The sequence below is a fragment of the Scyliorhinus torazame genome, chromosome 4, assembly GCF_047496885.1.
Source record: "Scyliorhinus torazame isolate Kashiwa2021f chromosome 4, sScyTor2.1, whole genome shotgun sequence".
Classification (NCBI taxonomy): Eukaryota; Metazoa; Chordata; class Chondrichthyes; order Carcharhiniformes; family Scyliorhinidae; genus Scyliorhinus; species Scyliorhinus torazame.
Window position 1 is genome coordinate 246,617,466 of NC_092710.1, and position 20,256 is coordinate 246,637,721.

The following is a 20,256-nucleotide window of genomic DNA, read 5'->3' on the forward strand; positions in this document are numbered from 1 at the left end:
TTCCTTTCCCTTCTGTTGGTGCAGAGGCAAAGGTATCTGGTCTCTCCAGCGCAAAATCTAGTGCTTGTACCGTTTGTTTTTGCAGAAACGTGTTGTGAACTGTTTTAATAATCAGAGTAACCACCTCCCCCCCCTCCCCGTATATTGGTACTGAGGGGAGGGTACCCTGTTTCTCCAACACAAAATTAGTGTTTGTACCGTTTGGCCTTGTATTTATTTTTTACTGTTTTAATAAAAAGAGATATGAGGAGCGGTTGAATAAACTCGGTTTGTTCTCACTGGAACGAAGGAGGTTGAGGGGCGACCTGATAGAGGTCTACAAAATTATGAGGGGCATAGACCGAGTGGATAGTCAGAGACTTTTTCCCAGGGTAGCGGGATCAATTACTAGGGGACATAGGTTTAAGGTGCGAGGGGCAAGGTTTAGAGTCGATGTACGAGGCAGGTTTTTTACACAGAGGGTAGTGGGTGCCTGGAACTCGTTACCGGAGGAGGTGGTGAAAGCAGGGACGATAGTGACGTTGAAGGGGCATCTTGACAAATAAATGAATAGGATGGGAATAGAGGGATACGGACCCTGAAAGTGTAAAAGATTTTAGTTTAGACAGGCAGCATGGTCGGTGCAGGCTTGGAGCGCCGAGGGGCCTGTTCCTGTGCTGTACATTTCTTTGTTTTTGTTTTTTGTCCTGGCCATCCAGCTTTTCAAACTACACAACTCTAAAATTTCTTTTGCACTTATTCATTTTGTTGGTATCTCCTTTTTGAAATCCTAACTGCCGTAGATTTGGAAACAGTTGTTTTTAGCTATATTGTTTAATTGATTAACCTTAGTTAATCCATATGAATAGTCAGCATGAATAGTATCTAATATATTTCCTTCATTGCAGCAGTGTACACCATTCAAAAGTCCTTCATTGGTTTCAAAGTGGTTTAGGACTTGAGGTCATGAAAAGTGCCCAAGAAATGCAATTTATTTATTAATATACAAATCAATGGGTGTGCAGATTTAAACTTTCTGTGTACTCTTTGAGAGTAATTTGTGCCCAGAAGGATTAATGTTTAGGCACCCCTGTGTTAAAGGAAGACATGAGGGAAAGGAAAATTTCTGTTTCGAAATAAAACGATACAACTGACTCCTGATTAAACAGAATCGTGATTGACAGAAATCTTTGGATCCTCACTGTCTTCAGGTGATGTCCCGGAGGACTGGAGAATAGCCAATGTTGTTCCTTTGTTTAAGAAGGGTAGCAAGGATAATCCAGTGAACTACAGGCCCATTAGCCTTACGCCAGTGGTAGGGAAATTACTGGAGAGAATTCTTCGAGACAGGATCTACTCCCATTTGGAAGCAAGGGGTTGTATTAGCGAGAGGCAGCACAGTTTTGTGAAGAGGAGGTCATGTCTTACTAACTTGATAGTGTTTTTCGAAGAGGTCACAAAGATGATTGATGCAGGTAGGGCAGTGGATGTTGTCTCTGGACTTCAGTAAGGCCTTTGACAAGGTCCCTCATGGTAGACTAGTACAAAAGGAGAAGACACATGGGATCAGGGATGAGCTGGCAAGGTGGATACAGAACTGGCTAGGTCATAGAAGGCAGAGAGTAACAATGGAAGGATGCTTTTCTAATTGGAGGGCTGTGACTAGTGGTGTTCCACAGGGATCAGTGCTGGGACCTTTGTCGTAAATATAAATGATTTGGAGGAAAATGTAACTGGTCTGATTAGTAAGTTTGCAGACGACACAAACGTTGGTGGAATTACAGATAGCGATGAGGACTGTCAGAGGATACAGCAGGATTTAGATTGTTTGGAGACTTGGGCGGAGAGATGGCAGATGGAGTTTAATCCGGACAAATGTGAGGTAATGCATTTTGGAATGTCTAATGCAGGTAGGGAATATACAGTGAATGGTAGAACCCTCAAGAGTATTGAAAGTCAGAGAGATCTAGGTGTACAGGTCCACAGGTCACTGAAAGGGGCAACACAGATGGAGAAGGTAGCCAAGAAGGCATACGGCATGCTTGCCTTCATTGGCCGGGGCATTGAGTATAAGAATTGGCAAGTCATCTTGCAGCTGTATAGAACCTTAGTTAGGCCACACTTGGAGTATGGTGTTCAATACTGGTCGCCACACTACCAGAAGGATGTGGAGGCTTTAGCGAGGGTGCAGAAGAGATTTACCAGAATGTTGCCTGGTATGGAGGGCATTAGCTATGAGGAGCGGTTGAATAAACTCGGTTTGTTCTCACTGGAATGACGAAGGTTGAGGGGCTACCTGATAGCGTCTACAAAATTATGAGGGGCATAGACAAAGTGGATAATCAGAGGCTTTTCCCCAGGGTAGAGGAGTCAATTACTAGAGGGCATAGGTTTAAGGTGAGAGGGGCAAAGTTTAGAGTAGATGTATGAGGCGAGTTTTTTACTCAGAGGGTAGTGGGTGCCTGGAACTCGCTGCAGGAGGAGGTGGTGGAAGCAGGGACGATAGGGACATGTAAGGGGCATCTTGACAAATACATGAATAGGATGGGAATAGAGGGTTACAGACCCAGGAAGTGTAGAAGATTGTAGTTTAGTCAGGCAGCATGGTCGGCATGAGCTTGGAGGGCCGAAGGGCCTGTTCCTGTGCTGTACTTTTCTTTGTTCTTTGTTCTTTGTTCTCTAGTAAACCCATAATTTGCCAAATAATTTTGTACTTGGTGCAAGATTACGGGCGGGGTTCTCCGATCCCCCGCCGGATCGGAGAATCGCCGGGGGGGCGGCATGAATCCCGCCCAGCCGTCCCGATGCCGGCTTTTCGACAGGGCAGGAATCGCGTCGCGCCGGTCGGGGGCCGTTGGCAGTGGCCCCCCGGCGATTCTCTGATCTGCGATGGGCCGAGTGCCCACCCATTTCCGGCCAGTCCCGCCGGCGTAAATCAAACAAGGTCCTTACTGGCGGGACCTGGCTCTGCGGAGTCCTCTGGGGGGCGCAGGGGGATCTGGCCCCGGGGGATGCCCCCACGGTGGCCTGGCCCGTGATCGGGGCCCACCGGTCCGAGGGCGGTCCTGTGCTGTGGGGGCACTCTTTCCTTCTGCACCAGCCGCTGTATATGTCTGCAATGGCTGGCGCGGAGAAGAAACACCCTGCGTATGCGCTGGGATCACGCCAGCACACGCTGGCGCTCCTGCGCATGCGTCAACTCGTGCCGGCCGGCAGAGGCCCTTCGGCACCGGTTAGCGTGGCGCCAAGCCCTTCGCCGGCGGTTGGCGCGGCGCCAGCCTAGCCCCTGAAGGTGCGGAGAATCCCGGCCTATGCTTTGAACGAGATTCCTATAAAATGTAGATAAAAGAAGCCAATTTGCACATCTTGTACGGCGGTCCATTCAATCATTCATTCAGCAATTCAGTCTAACAGAAGCAAGACATTGAGCAAAAGTGTATATTTTACACAAAAAGGTTAGGTTTCTGAAATGCATTGCTGGGTGAAATTTGGAGTTGATTTACATGATTAAAAACTGGATGCAGGGAAAATAATGTTATGTTTACCACAGGAATTTGTATTTAAATGCTGCATATGTATCACAAATGTTATGCCACAGAATTGAATGAAAAATTGTTTTTTGAATTGGAATTCTATACTTGGATCAGGCCTACAATTAATCTACGGCTAACTGCACAGTAGATTTTGTATTTTGTAAATGTTATGAATTATTTTTATCAATTATGAACAACAACGCATTTAATATATTGAATAATATACTGCATGCCAGGTGCTATCCCATAGTGTTTCAGGTAATAATTAAAGGCTTCCGGCCTGCAAGTCTTAGCATTGCTTTCAATGTGCGATCCTGCTCTTGATATCCAACACCTTTCACACCATGGAAATTCTTCCTTTTTTTAATAAATGTTTTTGATTGGGTTTTTGAACAAAGTATATTTACCGTTATGTACACAGGATAAGAAACATATATATACATGTATACAAGAGAAGGGCACACCCAAACATACCAAAGAAAAGAAAATAATAAATAATTTTTAAAAATAAAAAAATAAAAAATTGAATAACTGGTAGGGTATTGTGCACCAGCTCAACAGCAGCAACTCTGTACACCTGGCAAAATTATTTACAACACATACGTAGGCGACTGTTTGTGGGGGGAGGGGGGGGGGGGGGTGGAGACTGGGGAGGTAAATATACATTCGGGTCCCGGAGAAACAATTACAGTGGGCAATACTCGAATGGGTTTGGTTTTGGTGTTGTCGCTTGCTTCTCCTATTCTTCCTTCTTTTAAACGCTGTTTGCTTGTTTGTTGTGTATTGATCTCAGTTGATGGGCCTGGTATTGTGGTGTAAATGACTGTACTACAAGTTTTCATCACCCTGTGAGGTTGCCAGCTTTGTAATGTGATCCCACAGAGGCAACCGACCTAGGGTGTAATTCACATGAATAGGATTATTGTTACACACTGTGGTGTGAAGGCATTTGAAGGCCACCATTGGTCTATTTACTTCTCTTCCTTTCACTCGCCTTCAAATTGTTATCTTTAATTTAGAGATAAACTAGTCCCCAAGGAGCAATAAAATAAACAGTGTGAGTGTAGCGGTGAATTTCTCTTAAGGGACTGTGAACTCTATAAGCTGTCAAATGTGTACATTTATTTCTGCTTTCACCTGAGCAGATGAGATATTGGGCCCGATCGAACAGCCTCGTTCCATCCGGCTCGGAACTTAACGAGGCCTTTAAATCTCTCGTGAGATTTGCGACGTACGGATGCCGCACGGGATCTAACGGAATATCGTGAGACATCGTGATCTGGATCTTGCCCTCACTGGGCAGCCTCCAGATTTGCATATTTAAGTGAGCAATTAGGCTCACTTATATATGTCTGCACCAGACTTCTGGTGATGGAGATGTGCTGAGCAGGTGCACGAAAGGTGGCTCTCCTAGAAATGCAAAATTAGGCACTTTTAATCCAAAATAACCCGCTAAATGTGTGGGAAAAAACCCCACCCTCCTCCAACATCACCACAACGAAAGAAAAATACCAAGCAACAACAATCCGAGGAGCAAAAGAGATGGCAGAGGCAAAAGCAGGGAGAGAAAGACTGAAGCAATGCCAAACATGCGGGGCGACGAAGTCCTGGCCACACCCGAACGGGATGGACCACCAGAACATATGCCGGGCTCCTTCTTCTCCCAGGTACACAGGGTATACGCTCGGATCAATGTCTTTGTAGTGGGGAAAGCGGTGCTTCCAGGGGTAGTAGGAGCGGAGTACTCTGCAAACATAATCTCAGACCATGCTCCACACTACTTGGATGCTCCACACTACTCGGGGCTGGTTTAGCACAGTGGGCGACACAGCTGGCTTGTAATGCAGAACAAGGCCAGCAACGTGGGTTCAATTCCCGTACCGGCCTTCCCAAACAGGCGCCGGAATGTGGCGACTAGGGGCTTTTCACAGTAACTTCATTGAAGCTTACTTGTGACAATAAGCGATTATTATCATTATTATTATTATTATTATTATGTGAGGTTGGAGATGGGCCGGGCACAGCACGTCCTATGGAGGCTGGACAGGGCCCTCCTCATCAATAAGGCATTCTGCGAACGGATATCATAGGCCATAGATGGGTACGTTACCAAGAACCAGAATGGGGAGGTCACACCCTCCACGTTCTGGGAGGCGCTGAAGGCAGTGGTAAGGAGAGAAATTATTGCATACAAGGCGCACAAAGATAGGAAGGAGAGGTCAGCTAGGCAGGAGCTGGACAACTCCATACTGAAGGTGGACGGGCGTACACCCTGGCCCCAACTTTGACCTGATTTCCATGGGTAACGCATTGCACCAGCTCCACTAGACATGAGGGACCTTCTACGAACATGGAGACGAAGCCAGCTGCCTGCTGGCTCACCAGCTGAGAAAGCCGGCAGCCACCAGGGTAATAGTCCAGATTAGGGACAGCAGCGGCAGGCTAGTCGCCATGCCGGAAAGGCTCAACAATGCCTTTGTGACCTTCTACCAGGGGCTGTCCACCTCCAAGCCCCCCAAGGGGGGACTGGACATGCTGGTTGTGGGGGAAGAGAAGAGATGGGGCCTGGAAGCACCATTACAACTAAGAGAAGTCATGGAGAGCATCAACTCCAAGTTGGCAGGGAAGGTGCCAGGGCCAGATGGATTCCCCGCAGACTTCTACCAAAAACTCCCACCCATCCTTAAAATGCAGCAGGATGATGATCTGGAAATGCAACATTATGACGCGGTCAGTTGTATTACAGGAGCCAAGTGGGTACCAAAGTTGGAGGCCCATTGGTGTTCTGATCAGCTTATTGAGCCAATTAAAATGTTATTGGGCATATATATTACGGGTGATCGATTTAAATTTCCATTCTGTGCATGGCTGTAAATATAAGCCATATCAGGGAATAGGAGGTGGTTGATTCTGAGACCAGGGTACTGAACCTCAATAAAGGTAACTATGAGGGGATCAGGCATGATCTGGCTACAATGGACTGGGAAACATTACTGAAAGGAAGGCCAGTGTACAGGCAATGGCAGGCATTCAAGGAATGAATAGGTCAACTCCAAAAGTTGTTTATTCCTTTTTGGCGCAAGAGTAGAAAGGGAACTGTGGCCAAACCATGGCTTACAAGGGAAATTAGAGGTAGTATTAGATTCAAAGAAGAGGCATACAAATTAGCAAGAAAAAGCAATAGACCGGAGGACTGGGTGCAGTTTAAAATTCAACAAAGGCAGACCAAGTGATAGATTAAGAAGAGGCAAATACAATATGAAAGTAAGCTAGCATGGGACATTAAAAACTGGCTGTAAAAGTTTCTACAGGTATGTAAAGAGAAAAAGATTGATAAATCTAATGTAGGCCCCTGGCAGTCAGAAACGGGATTTCGTAACAGGGAACAAAGAAATGGCTGAGGAACTAAATTCATACTTTACTTCTGTCTTCACAAAAGAAGACATGAATAATGTACCGGAGGTTCTGAGAAGCTCAAGTTTCAGTGAGGAGCTGAAGGAAATTAGTATTAGTAAAGAAATGATTTGGGGGAAATTAATGGGATTGAAGGTGCATAAATCTCCATGGTCTGATAATCTTCATCCCAGAGGATTTAATGAAGTGGCCCTTGAAATACTATGTCCATTGGTGGTCATTTTCCTAAATTCTTGGACTCTGGAATGGTTCCTACAAATTGGAGGGTAGCTAATATAACCCCTCTATTCAAAAAGGGAGATAGAGAGAAAACATGGAACTATAGACCAGTGGTAGTAGGGAAGTTGCTCGAGTCCATTATCATGGATTTCATAGCACAGCATTTGGAAAGCAGTGGTGTAATCAGACAAAGTCAGCATGGATTTACGAAAGGGAAAATCATGTTTGACAAATCTACTAGAATTCTTTGACGATGTAACTAGTAGAGTTGACCAGGGAGAACCAGTGGATGTGGTTTATTTAGTCTTTCAGAAAGCTTTTGATAAGGTCTCACATAGCAAATTACTATGTTATGTTAAAGTACATGGGATTGTGGGTAGTTCTTGAGATGGTTAGGAAGTTGGTTAGCAGACAGGAAGCAAAAAGTTGGTTCTTTTTCTGATTGGCAGGCAGTGGTGAGTGGGGTATCTGTGCTATGATCCCAACTGTTCACATTATATATTAATGATTTGGACGATGGAAATAAATTTGCAGATGATACAAAATTGGGTGGGAGGGTGAGCTGTGAGGAGGATGCAAAGATGCTCCAGTGTGATTTGGACAGACTGAGTGAGTGGTCATGTACGTAGCAGATGCAGTATAATGTGGATAAATGTGAAGTTATCCACTTTGGTAGCAAAAATAGGAAGCAGATTATTATTTGAATGGGTGTAAATTGAGAGAGGTGGATTCTCAGTGAGACCTTGGTGTTCTTTTGCATCAGTCGCTGAAAGTAAGCGCACGGGTACAGCAGGCAGTAAAGAAGGTGAATGGTAAGTTGACCTTCACAGCGAGAGGATTTGATTTTGGAATAGGGATATTTTACTGCAATTGTACAGGGCATTGATGAGGCCACACCTGGAGTATTGTATCCAGTTTTGGTGTCCTTATCTGAGGAAGGATGTTCTTGCTTTGGAGGAAGTGCAGCAAAGGTTTCTAAGCCTGATTCCTGGGATGGTGGGACTATCATATGAGGAGAGACTTATGTTCATTGGTGTTTAGAAGAATTTGAGGGCATCTCCGAGAAATGTATAAAATTCTTCCAGAATTAGACTGGGTAGAGTCAGAAAGAATGTTCCTAGTGGTGGGGGAGACCAGAACCAGGGGTCATAGTTTGATGATATGGGAGAAACCTTTTAGGACTCAGGTGAGGAGAAATTACTTCACCCAAAGAGTGGTGAATTCATGGAATTCACTACGACAGAAAGTAGTTGAGGTCAAAACATTGTGTAATTTCAAGAAGGAGTTAGATATAGCTCTTGAGGCTAAAGGAATCAAGGGATATGGGGGAAGGCGGGAAAGGCTATTGAACTTGATGATCAGCCATGATCATATTGAATGACGAAGCAGGTTAGAAGGGCTGAATGGTCTCCACCTGCTTCTATTTTCTATATATGTTTCTAAGCAGATGAGTTGGGCCAGCGCAGGGGTTTAAAAAGCTTCAGCATTTTTCTTTAATTGAGAGAAGGTGGTCGCAGCAGCAACAGTCTAGGATAGTGTAGTTTATTTTTCAGAACAATATTTCAGAGACCTGCCATCACAAATAGGGTTTTAGATGGGAGGGGTCCCTTGGGTGACTTGCAGCTAGGGCGAGCCTTGTAAAAGGCAAGGTTTCAATTGATTGTTCTGAGGTGACTGATCCCATGGGATTCCACCAGTGATGAAGACATCAGGAGAAGGAGGGAGAGTAGATCAGCGCCAGGGTCAGCTACAACCTGCAAACTAGATGCAGCTGAACTACTTCCAACTGTCAGAGAATTGGGGCCTTCAATGAAAGGGTTCATCTCACAAACAGAGACATGTCTGTGTGAAATGATGGCAGGGAAAATTAGGTCCAACTTTGTTGGGGACCATCCGATTCCTGTCGTGCTGAAGGTGACTGTGGAAATGAACCTTTACGCCATGGGCTTCTTCCATGCAGGCAGCTTCTCAGATCTGTATGGCATTTCTCAGGCATTGGCACATCATTATATCAGGGTGATGACTGAGGCACTATTCAGTAGAGCATGCGAGTCCATCAAAATTACGACAGACAAGGTCAGTCAGCTCAATAAAGCCACCAAGGCTTTGATCCCCTAACCGATTTCGCCAGGGCCTGGGGACTTTAAGGTCAGTCAGCTGCAAGGAGCTCCAATCCTCAAACATTCAACTAGTGTGTGAACACTAGCAAAGGACACTGCAGGGCTGCGCGTGGTAACCTGGGAGTATTCATTACACATATATCCTTAGACACTTCCAGATGTTAAAACCCTCTGCCCCGGCACCAAATCACAGATGGGGGTTCTCTTGAAGGTAAAAACAGAAGAGGAAGAAGACGAATTGGATGGGTGGATAACTTTTGGATGTGCACTGAGGAAGGCGTGAAGAAAGACAGTGAAGAAGAACGTTCATAAGATATAGGGGCAGAATTAAGCCATTTGGCCAATCACGTCTGCTCTGCCATGCTATCAGGGCTGACCTCATCCTGGCCTGAACTCCACCATCCTGTCCATTCTCCAGAACCTTTCAGCCCATTACCAATTAAAAATCTGTTGAACACCTCCTTAAATTTACTCACTGTCCCAGCATTCACCGCATTCTGGGGTAGCGACTTTCACAGATTCACAACCCTGTGGGAGAAATAGTTTCTCCTCAACTCTGTTTTAAATTTGCTACCTCTTCTCCTAAGACTATGACCTCTCATTCCAGAATTCCCCGTATGTTTCACCCGATGCCTGTGTCTATGTATTTACATTGTGTATTTAAGTATATAAATGTTTTTTCATGCATGGAACGATCTGTCTGAACTGTACGCAGAACAATACTTTTCACTGTACCTCGGTACACGTGACAATAAATCAAATTCAAATTCACAAGAGGAAGCATCCACTCCACGTCTACTTTCTCCATCCCTTTTATCATCTTGTATATCTCAATTTGATCTCCCCTCATTCTTCTAAACTCCAGAGAGTGTAGTCCTAAACTGTTCAATCTCTCTTCATACCACATACCCCTCCTCTCTGGAATTAATCTAGTGAACCTCCTCTGAACTGCCTCTAATGCTTCTACACCTTTCCTCAAATATGGGGACCAAAACTGTGAACAATACTCCACTTGTGGCCTCACTAATGGCTGTATAGTTGCAACAACACTTCCTTACCTTCATAGTCTATTCCTTTAGCGATAAATGCCAGCATTCCATTTGCTTTCTTTAGTATCTGCTGTACCTGCATTCTAGTTTTCTGTGACTCATGAACGAGGACCCCAGATCCCTCTGCAACGGAGCACCCCAAAGGCATTTGGAATAGGTTGCCTTCCCATTTTCCAGACCAAAATGCATGACCTCTCACTTATCCCCGTTAAACTCCATCTGCCACATTTTGGCCCATTCTCTATATCCCTTTGTAAGGTTCTTATTTCCTCATTGCAACAATTTTTGTGTCATCTGCAAATTTGCTATAGAACCTTCTATCCCTGCAACCAAGTTGTTTATATGGATTGTAAATAGCTGGGGCCCAAGAACCGGACCCGGGAGCACCATTAGTTACATATTTCCGTCCAGAAAAAACCCATTTATCCCGGCTCTCTGTCTTTTGTCTGTCAGACAGCAGGGAAGACAGTGGACAACAATGGCAGGAGTTTTGGGGGTTATTCGGGAGGCACAACAGAAATGTAGCCCAAGGAGGAGGAGGGATGCTAAGGGGAGGACAAGGCATACATGGCTAATGAGGGAAGTCAAGCATAAAACAAAAAACATACAAAATGGCGAGAATTAGTGGGAAGCCAAAGGATTGGGAAGCCTTTAAAAGCGAGCAGAGGACAACTAAAAAAGCAATAAGGGGGGGAGAATATGAAATATGAGTGCAAGGTAGCTAGTAATGTAAAAGAAGATAGGAAAGCTTTTTTAATATATAAAAGTGGCAAAAATAGACATTGGACCACTGGAAAATGTGGCTGGAGAAGCAATAATAACAAACAAAGAAATGGCAGAGGAACTGAATAGTTACTTTGCATCAGTCTTCATGGTGGAAGACACCAGTGGGATTCCACAGCCCCAGGAGAATCAGGGGGCACAGGTGAGTGTAGCGGCCATCACTAAAGAGAAGGTTCTGGGGAAACTGAAAGGTCTGAAGGTGGATAAATCACCTGGACAGGATGGACTACACCCCAGGGTTCTAAAAGAGATAGCTGAGAAAATTGTGGAGGCATTGGTGGTGATCTTTCAGGAATCACTGGAGGCAGGAAGGGTCCCAAAGGACTGGAAAGTGGCTAATGTAACACCGCTGTTCAAGAAAAGAGGGAGGCAGAAGACAGGAAATTACAGGCCGGTTAGCCTGACTTCCGTCTTTGTTCAGAATTTAGAGTCCATTATTAAATATGAGATCACGGAGTACTTGGAAGTGCATGATAAAATGGGACTGAGTCAGCAAGGCTTCGTCAAGGGGAGGTCATGTCTGAGAAATCTGCTAAGAGTTCTTTGAGGAGGTAACAAGGAAGTTAGACAAAAGAGAACCAGTGGATGTGATTTATTTAGATTTCCAGAAAGCCTTTGACAAGGTGCCGCATATGAGACTTAAATAAGTTAAGAGCCCATGGTGATAAGGGTAAGATCCTGGCATGGTAGAGGGTTTGCTGACTGGCAGAAGGCAGAGTGTGGGGATAAAGAGGTCTTTTTCAGGATGGCAACCGGTGACTAGTGGTGTGCCTCAGAAGTCTGTGCTGGGACCACAACTTTTCACAATATACATTAATGATCTGGAAGAAGGAACTGAAGGCACTGTTGCTAAGTTTGCAGATGATACAAAGATCTGTAGAGGGACAGGTAGTATCGAGGAAGCAGGAAGGCTCTGGTCAGACACCATTTGGAGTATTGCGAGCGGTTTTGGGTGCCATATCTAAGGAAGGATGTGTTGTCCTTGGAAAGGGTCCAGAGGAGGTTCACAAGAGTGATCTCTGGAATGAAGATCTTGGCTAATGAGGAACGGTTGTGGATTCTGGGTCTGTACTCATTGGAGTTTAGAAAGATGAAGGGGCCCTTATTTAAACTTACAGGATACCACGAGGCCTGGATAAAGTTGCCGCAGAAAGGATGTTTGCACTTGTAGGAAAAACTAGAACCTGAAGCCACAATCTCAGACTAAAGGGAAGATCCTTCAAAACAGAGATGAGGAGGGATTTCTTCAGCCAGAGAGTGGTGAATCTGTGGAACTATTTGCCACAGAAAGCTGTAGAGGCCAAATCATGAGTGTCTTTAAGATAGAGGTAGACAGGTTCTTGATTAATAAGGGGATCAGGGGTTATGCGAAAGCAGGAGAATGGGGATGAGAAAAGTATCAGCCATGATTGAATGGTGGCGCAGAATCGATGGGCCGAGTGGCCTAATTCTGCTCCTATGCCTTATGGTCTTACCCCCAAAGCGAGGAGCAGGTCTGCACGCTGCCATGCTTGTGTATTGACTGGGAGTGAATGAGGTAATGTTTAAAAGCAGCGCCTTCTTGTTAGAAGTTAGAAGAGATACTAACTAATCAGATGGCTAGACAGCCAGGATTGGCGAGACGCTCGTGGGGGCTCATTTCCGGCACAAATTGCATTTAAATATGGGCCACGTTCTAGCCAATGCGGCGATCAAGAAACACCCTGCCAATCACACCCAAAATGACACTTAGAAATGTTAAGTTAAATCGCGCTCATTGATCATTGCTGGATTAGTTGGCTCTGGACAAGGAAGATGAGACTAAGACAGGATTCCCGCTTCTGATTGCTGGCCAACTGCTCCCTGATGGAAATGTGTCCGTGTGGCTTTTGGCTAAGGTGAAGGTTGAGTTTGACTCAGAAGTACATGTAGCCGATTAGCTCACAAAAGACAGGCTATTTGAGCACCGGAGGTGAACTGCCACCTACAAAACAATTCCCAGACAAGGTGTGAATCACGTGAGAAGAGAGGAGGATGAACATTTGAAGAAAGGACAGAGGGAAAGGCACAAAGAAATGTTAAAATATTGGAGCTCATTATGAAAAAATACTGACAAACTTATTGGGGGAATTGACATGGTGCAGTAGCTAGTGATGTCATGCAAATTTTTGCAGTACATTCACTCGTGCCTGTGCGGTTGTCAAGGCAACATTTGTTCTGCAGCACGTGGATGTTTTGCGAACAGCTGCTGGAGTTTAAATCAGCGGTGTGACCTTGTGTACCCATATAAGGAAGGGGAAAAATTAAGAAATGGCGTGTCAATATCATATATTCTGACTGAATTATCCCATGGGATGGATAGGACAGCCCATGGCTTAAATATCTTTGAAAAATGCTGTTTGGTGGACACACACACGCATGCACACACATCTTGTCAGCTATTTCCATTTGTTTTCCAGAGAGTTTTCTTCTAGTCAATGGGTTTCCATCAGTCATTTGGTAGATTTTATCCCAATCAGCAGCACTTTCTTCACTGAGAATCTATTCTGCATACTTCCCTTGAATTTGGCAACAGAAGTAAAATTTCCCCAAAACTGTCATTGCCTGCTTATTGGAATGAGATTTATCAGAGACCAGTACGCATCGGAGATCTGTTTGTTTTGGATTCCACCACCATACAGGATTGCATTGTGTATTTGAAATAAAATAATAACCTCCCTAAATCCGATTTGCATTGTATTGAGCTGGTGCAGAAATTAGTTGTTACGATTTTATGGGCTGGGGGCAGTGTTTGCAGGTTTTGAAGTTAATTTCTGAAGCAACTGTTATGAACAGTCTGAGGCTCTGTGAAATGGGCATTAAAATAAATCCTTTGAGGAGATGCAAAATATGTGTTTTTGGAGCTGAGTTTTGTGGTCAAGAGAATGGAACACTGAGCAAAATTTTTTTTTTAAATTTAGAGTATCCAGTTATTTTATTTTCCAATTAAGGGGCAATTCAGCATACCTACCCTGCATATCTTTTGAGTTGTGGGGGTGAGACCCACGCAGACACGGGGAGAATGTGCAAACTCCACACGGACAGTGACCCAGGGTCGGTATCGAACCTGGGACCTCGCGCCGTGAGGCGGCAGTGCTAACCACTGCGACACCGTGTTACCCCACTGAGCAAAGTTGATGACTTTTTAATGCTGTGACAATGGAGCTGAATCAGGCCTATTGCTAAAATCCACAGCAATCCTTGATCAAACATGAACTGATTGTATGAGCAGTAAAATGGGTTTGCCAAGGATGACTGGGCTTGATCCTCGTTGTTCTGTCAGCATTTACAAAAATCATGTTTGTATTCCTTCAAAGTTGAGGAACTGTAATCAGCTGTTTTATTTGACTCAAAGTTCTGGGCAATGTGTTACAGAAATGGCAAAAACCTGAATCCTATCTCATGGAGTAAGCAGAAGAAGAGGAAGGGGTTTTAAATTATATCTTTAATTTTAACCCAGCTCCCCAGATTGTATACCTGAAATTAAAAGCCAATGCTGAGGCAATTGAGGATTGTCTAGAAAGTATTTGCTACAAACTATAGACCCTACCATGTATTTTTCCTAAATCCATCACGATAATAATAATAAGAATCTTTATTAGTGTCACAAGTAGGCTTGCAATAACAATGCAGTGAAGTTACTGTGAAAATCACCTAATCGCCACACTCTGGCGCCTGTCCGAATACACTGAGGGAGGATTCAGAATGTCCAATTCACCTAACAGCACGTCTTTCGCGACTTGTGGGAGGAAACCGGAGTGTCACCAAGCAGACATGGGGCGAACGTGCAGACTCCGCACAGACAGTGACCCAAGCCGGGAATCGAATCTGCACCCTGGCGCTGTGATGCTAACCACTGTGCTACAGTGCCACCCATCGTTAGGTTTAGAAGTATTCCAGGAATAGCGCAGCCTCTTGGCCTGTAACCAACTTCCCCTTAAGAAGAGCAAGTTTACAGTCTGAGGGGTGCGACACGGTCACCAGCCTCTACATTTTGCCATTAGTTAAACTGAACTCAGAAGTATGAAGCTATATAATACCCAGCTGTTTCTGAGAAAAACCATTCAGCGATGATAGAAGTAAACTCTCCTTTATGATGGACTTAAATTCAATCACTTTGTAATTCCCAATCATAACTATGTCTCTTACAGTTATAAAATCCAGCAAAGAACTATACTGCTCCATATACAGAGAAGAAAGTCAAACTCTTTCAATTAACACAGTGCTCCTGACAGCCTATCATTAGGTACTCATTAAGTTACATTCCTTCATTTTGATTGGTTATTGACTGCCTATTCATAATAAAGTGAGGATACTTCAGCACATTCCAGTTTGGACGATGAGGAAGATGATGAAACCAGGTTGGTTTGAACTGAAATATAATTGGAATCCTTCGTAAGTTCCCTCGCATGAAAGTCTGACAGTGCAGTACATGCATGAAAGAAAGATAGATCCATTTTTGCACAAGTTGCACCTAGCATTCATTTATATTCACCCCCACTCAAAGCTGTTTTCAAATTTAAAACTTCCCATTTTGCCAGTTTTGTAGGAATTTTTCACTTATTTTGAAAAACACTTCCTGTCTGACAAATATGGAGAAACGAGGAGTAAGTGAAACTCACCGATAGCTCAATCTTTAATGTTCCTCCATTGTACTGACTGCCAAGAAATTCCTTCTTACTAAAGTCTTTTGTGATTTTCATTTGCTTTCTGACTTGAAGATCGATCCCTTGACCACATCGTCCTCTGCACCACCATTCCCCTCAACCTAGCAGTCACACTTGCTCAGGAGCATACTGTTTTATCATGGCATTATAAAATTATGGGCGGGATTCTGTCAGCCCGGAGCCGGACTGGAGAATTGCCGTGACTGGCGCGAATTGCACCACTCCACCCCGACGCCGGGACGCGATTCCCCGCAGAGCGGAGAATCGGCGCCATTGGCGCTGGCGTGGTTGGTGCGGCGCCGGTCACAGGCCGCTCTCTGCGGCCCCCCCCCCGCCGATTCTCGGCCCGGGATGGGCTGAGCAGCCATAACAAAAATCCCGAGTCCGACCGGCGCCGTTCTAACCTGCTCCTAGCCGGCGGGCCCTCGGCATGGATGGGTCCGGGGGCGACCTGTGGGGGAAAAGGGGGGGTCCGACCCCCGGGGGGGGGGGGGGGGAGCCTCCGTTGTGGCCTGGCCCGCGATCGGGGCCCACCGATCGGCGGGCCGGCCTCTCGGGCTGGGGGCCTCCTTTCTTCCGCGCCGGCCCCTTTAGCCCTACGCCATGTTGCGTCGGGGCCGGCGCGGAGAAGGGAGCCACTGCGCATGCGCACGTTGGCGCCGGTGCCACTGCGCATGTGCGCGTTGGTGCCGGTGCCACTGCGCATGCGAGGACCCCGCGGCGCCTAGTTGACACCGGGATCAGTTGTTGAAGCGGCGTGGGTCGCTCCAGTGCCGTGCTGGCCCCCTGTAGGGGCTAGAATTGCTGATCCTGAGGCCATATCGATGCCGTCGATAAACACGACGGCGTTTCCGACCGCATCAACACTTAGCCTCAGGATCAGAGAATCCCGCCCTATATGTTTTCTAATGTCATTTTCAAACTATATATTTTATAATGGGTGGCATGGTGGCACAGTGGTTAGCACTGTTGCCTCACAGCTCCAGGGACCCGGGTTCAATTCTGGCTCCGGGTGACTGTGTGAGTTTGCACTTTCTCCCCGTGTCTGCGTGGGTTTGAATGGTGGAGTGGACTCGATGGGCCGAATTGCCTTACTTCCGCTCCTATGTCTTATGGTCTTATGGTCTTATGGTTTCCTCCGGGTGCTCCGGTTTCCTCGCACAGTCCAAAGATGTGCAGGTTAGGTGGATTGCCATGATAAATTGCCCCTTAGTGTCCAAAAAGTTAGGTGGGGTTACTGGGATAGGGTTCAGGCATGGAAGTAAGTAGGGGGCTCATTCCAAGGGCCAGTATAGACTTGGTGGGCTGAATAGCCTCCTTCTGCAGTGTAGAGATTCTATGGGATTCTATGACTGGGCAGGAAATGTATGACAAAATAACATGTGACCTTGCTCTCTGATTTTCCCGTTTTCTTGTATGAAACTGCCAGGCCTTTGTCCAGGTTTCCTCAAAACGGATTTGCTCAAGTAGGTATCTCATTGTATTAGGACTCTGTAATGAACTTACTTTGGTGCAAAGAGCACCTTGAGCTTCAGGTTGGGTTCAGCACTGTCAATGCATAAATTAATGAGTTCCAGCCCTCAGGAGGAGTGATACAGATTTGCACTGATATCCCCAAATAATCTTTCAACTGATGTGATGCTGAATTGAGCCTTGGTCGTTTAAACTAACTTCAATAACTTACCCAGTTGAATTGAAAAGATTTCGGTAGCTGCAGACAGTCGATCAGCATTATACAGGAAACTTCTGAAATTAAAGTGTACTGTCTTTTCTCTCTCATTTTGTCTAATATCAATGTTCCGTTTTATAGCAAATATAGTTTGGACAGATAATACTCTCCTATCCTTACAAACCAAACCTATTGGAATTGCTCTTCACTCTATCCACACATTCACTGACCAACAAAAGGCTAATATTGTTTCATTAGAAAGACGCATTAAATATTCAAGCAAGGGTGACTAGAAACAACATCCTACAGATATGTTATTGTTAAGCACCACTAACCACAATGTGTCCAGCCAGAGAACTATTGGATTTTCAAACCATGTTCTTACTTTACTTTTCAATATACACCCTGAGAGTCATCCATTGTGTTTGATTTTTGCTGTCTGTCGATGGAATTGTGGTGGGGATAGTGAAGGTGATGGGTTGATAAAACAGAAGCAAAGTTGAATAGTGTGGGCTGTCACTGAGGTGATTGTTGGGCGAATCAGCAATCGGATCACAAACTCTGCTTGCATTCCTTCATGGTTCATCAGGGTCTGTTGGCACCACAGAAGGTGTCACGAACCTTTTTTGCTGGGGACAGATGGTGTCCCTTTGAGGTCCTGCTAATGCCCAGTTTTCGCATGTAAAACTCATGGGAAAATGACCTAACTCACAGCTGCTTAGTGAGGCTTGAGCAGTTCTTTAGAAGGACTTCTGTCAAGAATTAGTAGATTGTACCATTGCTAGGAAGAGGGAGAGGTGGGGGATGGGGCTCCAGATGGAAGCTTTTACAATATTCTCCCTCTTGCAATTTCTTCTTCAAAATATAAACCACTTATGAATAGGCTGGTAAATATACTCGAACACAAGACAATACATGTCATCCAGTATTAACTAGGCGGTAAATAAACAAACAATTCCTTTTGGACTGGAAGTTTTACCTCTGTTGTGAGCAGATGGTGTGAAAAAGAACACAGAATGTGGTACAGAAGGGTCAGGAAAGGACAAAAAGTGAAAGATTCCCTAGATAGTTGCAAGAAGCCTGTGGAGAGGGGAGGGACCCATGTGTTAAATGTGGCTGGGGAAAGTGGAAAGTTTTGATGTGGCAGAGTTGTGTTTACTAATGAACAGAGATTCCCAGAGGAGACGCTTTACTGCAGGTGTGGCATTTAAGGAGCTGGGGTGTCTTGTTTTAACAGGGTCATGGCACAGGCACTGTCAGTCAATGCATTCAATAGAGTGTGGAGCGAACGGGCAGAAGTGTGCAAGAAAGGATCTTGGCAACAGTTCTTGCACTCCCAGCTGTTAAATGATTAGGTCTCAATGTTACACCCTACATTTTGTCATAATTCAACATGACAACTTAGAAATACTTTGTAACTTTAAAAAAACAGCCAGAACCATGTGGCTTTAAATATTAAATCTGTGCTGCACCTGAATTTCATTGTTAATTTTACTTGAATTTATGTTTAACCAGAAGCAAGTTGATAAAATTCAACATCCCTTCGTAGAAATAATGCAATTTGTTTCTAAATATCTATCTGTTATTATGAATTTTTTTAAAATGGGTGTTAGGATTGCACTGCTGATACCCAGTACAGGATTTCATTTAATGGTAATGAAGTAATATTGTAAGTGTGTTGTAAAGTCTTATTTTTATTTTATTTACTATTTTTCTCCTTTGTGTAAAGGTGCTTTCATAGAATCCCTACAGTGCAGAAGGAGGCCATTTGGCCCATCGAGTCTGCATGAGGCTCTCTGAAAAAGGATCCTCCCTCATTATTAAACTGCCTCATTTCCTCCCTCATTATTAAACTTTTTTCCAACTGAGATTAAAAAAAAGTAAAGTTGCCTGTGGCTTTTATCCAATCTCTAATATAAATGGCCTCGAGGGGGCGCATGGGAGCAGCACAGGGTCGTCTCGTCTGAGTTTCTTCCTTTTTTAGTTGTTCAGTCTGTCTGAGAACATGGTCAGGAAGTCACCGACCCAGGATGACAGACTTAGAGATATAAGTGTTGCAGTGTGATCATTCATCGATATGATGGCATAATTAAACAAGCAAGTTGAAATGTTTTTCAAATTGGAACTGAATGAGGTAACTTATACAATTATGATGTTCACTGTGAGAGAGGCACGCTTACAGAATGGGCTTCCAACCCTGTCTTAGTCTCCTCAAAGCGCTTTTCAGTTTTGAAATCTCAGGCTGCCTTACACCCAAACTCTACATGGCTGCCAGCTGGCATCAGTGCAAAGCAATTTCCGCTCCACATTGACCTTAAACTGCCAGTATAAACCCAGGTTCTAACTCTGCAGTGGCCTCTCGGTCTTTTGGCTAAGATGAGTGTGAGGTGTAATACCTGGATCTGGCATGTCTCTCTTGTGGGGGCCATGAATTGGATTCAATTTGAATTGGTTTTTGGAGCAGGCAAGGAGCTGGATTAGGAGTTTGCCCCAATCCATACTCTGAGCTCTGACTTTGTAACTCTGAAAAAGTAATAATAAAAAAAATCTGAAAAAAAAACCCCAAACAAACTTCTGCAGTGGGTAGGTTAAGACTGCCTGTAGAATGCCAGAATGCACCACTTCAGTTTGACATCAAAAAGGGTGTAAATCCAGTGCGGTGTCAAACTGGTTTGCTAACTGTTCCGGTCACTTAGAAACACGTTCAATTTTAATTTGTTATGATCAGAGAGTGAGAACCCATTAATCCCTCCCCTCTACAGTGTTAACGTTTTTGGCTTTTGGGAAGCGTCCATGTACTCACAG